The sequence below is a fragment of the Oryctolagus cuniculus genome, chromosome 2, assembly GCF_051225735.1.
Source record: "Oryctolagus cuniculus isolate XC-2025 breed Fujian yellow rabbit chromosome 2, ASM5122573v1, whole genome shotgun sequence".
In the NCBI taxonomy this organism is placed as follows: Eukaryota; Metazoa; Chordata; class Mammalia; order Lagomorpha; family Leporidae; genus Oryctolagus; species Oryctolagus cuniculus.
Window position 1 is genome coordinate 48,329,898 of NC_142868.1, and position 2,040 is coordinate 48,331,937.

The window sequence follows — 2,040 nt, forward strand, 5'->3', positions numbered from 1 at the left end:
TGGCCATTTAGGTCGTGAAACAATGGAAGGAAGACCTTTCTCTCTGTCTCTCTCTCACGGTCTATAGTTCTACCTGTCAAAAAAAAAAAAAAAAAAGTCCCCTGGAGTGCCCCCTGCGATGTACACGCACCCACCCACACATACTCTGGCATGGAAACATGAACTAATGCAAACCAGTGGTACCAAGAAGCGCCAACACCTGTGTTCTCCACTCCACCAATTACAGACCAGAATCTACTCCAAACATTCAGTAACAGAAAGTACAGCTTCTTCCCAGAGGCAGCAAAACAGGCTTCTTACTCCTGATGAACCAACACAAATAATCCCAGCAAGAAGAGCACCGCATACTAAAGTTCAGGATAGTCATTCATGAGAATCGTCACAACTCCAATAAGGAACAAGCCCCCGTGCTCTCCCCACCACATCTTTTTTCTCCAGCCAATATTGTCCTTGTTTGAGACCTCAGTCATCTACTGCATTATTATCTCCTTTGGTCAAAAACTTAATATTTTGCCTTTTTTTTTTTTTGACAGGCAGAGTGGACAGTGAGAGAGAGAGAGAGAGAAAGGTCTTCCTTTTCTGTTGGTTCACCCTCCAATGGCCGCCGCGGCCGGCGTGCTGCAGCCGGCGCACCGCGCTGATCCGATGGCAGGAGCCAGGTGCTTTTCCTGGTCTCCCATGGGGTGCAGGGCCCAAGCACTTGGGCCATCCTCCACTGCACTCCCTGGCCACAGCAGAGAGCTGGCCTGGAAGAGGGGCAACCGGGACAGAATCCGGCGCCCCGACCGGGACTGGAACCCGGTGTGGCGGCACCGCAAGGCGGAGGATTAGCCTAGTGAGCCGCGGTGCCGGCTGCCCATTTTGTTTTTCATGGATCTTTAAGACTCCATGAACTACAGGAATCTCTCTTCCATCCTAAAAACAACAATTTCTCCCATTTGTATGGGATCTTCACCCTGATTTGTTAGAGAAGACCTCTATGAAATGCAGGTTCCAGGTTGCCGCTGAGCACCGCTACAATTGGACATTCAGTTCCAGTTATGGCATCAATCCCTTCCAGATCGTTAGTGCCGAGGAGACAATCATTCCAAAATTTAGGACTTGATAATAGAGCTACCTCTTGTTCATTTACTGCACTTCGTCCAGAAAGTCTAGAGACAGCTAGCGGGGCACCAGCAGGAGAGACAGCGCGAAGCAACCAGGGGGCAGAACGGCTGGAGCTCTGGCCAGGCTCACACTGGACAAGACCCCGGGGCACTTGCTCTTCCGCTTCTAAAACGGGACAACGGGACTCACAAGCTGCCTGGTCAGGTCCCGGGCCTGGCCTTGCTGTAGTGGACCTTCCTGCTCTGTCCCGGGCCTGCGCACCTCCAGCACTCAGCCCCGGTGTCCCCTCACGCAGGCGGCGACCCAGGGTTCCATGGCCTCTGGATGTAGGAACACAGAGGCCTGGGCTCCTTGCTTTGATTCAGGATATTGCTGAAGGGCCATTGCATTTTCAGTTTCCTCTGGCCCATCACAGTTAACTGCTCCTGCCCAGTCTTACCTCTCTCACTCCATCTTATTTACTGAGGATAACAATGGTGCTTAGTAAACTTCTTGCGTTCAATCCGTACCTTGGAGTTGGTTTTCCAAGGCATCTAGGCACATTATTTTCTCCATCATTTTCCCGCCTTACCGCTTCTCCTTCTTGGTATTTTTTATTTTCCATTTCCCTTATGCATAGGGCAATCATATATTTTAGTTTCCTGTGGACAGTCCTATTTTATATCCATGTTAATAATGTGACTCATCTGGCTGGTATCCCCTTTCATTTTCAAAAGGGTCCTGATTTAGACTACAAATTATATGATCATTCTACTAATTTATCACATAGACATTTTTTATACTTATTACATTTTTTTACTAGGTGCTGGGAATATAGAATTAAATATGAGATTCCAATCCTCTGAGCCCATGCTCCAAATTCCCATTGAAATTGCCAAAAGAATATTATAGTAGAAAAAAACCCTATTATTTCTGGGAACCAGAGAAAGGTTC

The 2,040-nt window shown here is 48.1% G+C and overlaps 1 pseudogene; it reads right to left on the reverse strand.

Annotated features, from left to right (window-relative positions):
• Positions 1 to 296: 296 nt before the first annotated feature.
• LOC100343375 (signal peptidase complex catalytic subunit SEC11A-like) lies at positions 297 to 1,155 on the reverse strand (annotated as a pseudogene).
• Between the last annotated feature and the right edge of the window lie 885 nt (positions 1,156 to 2,040).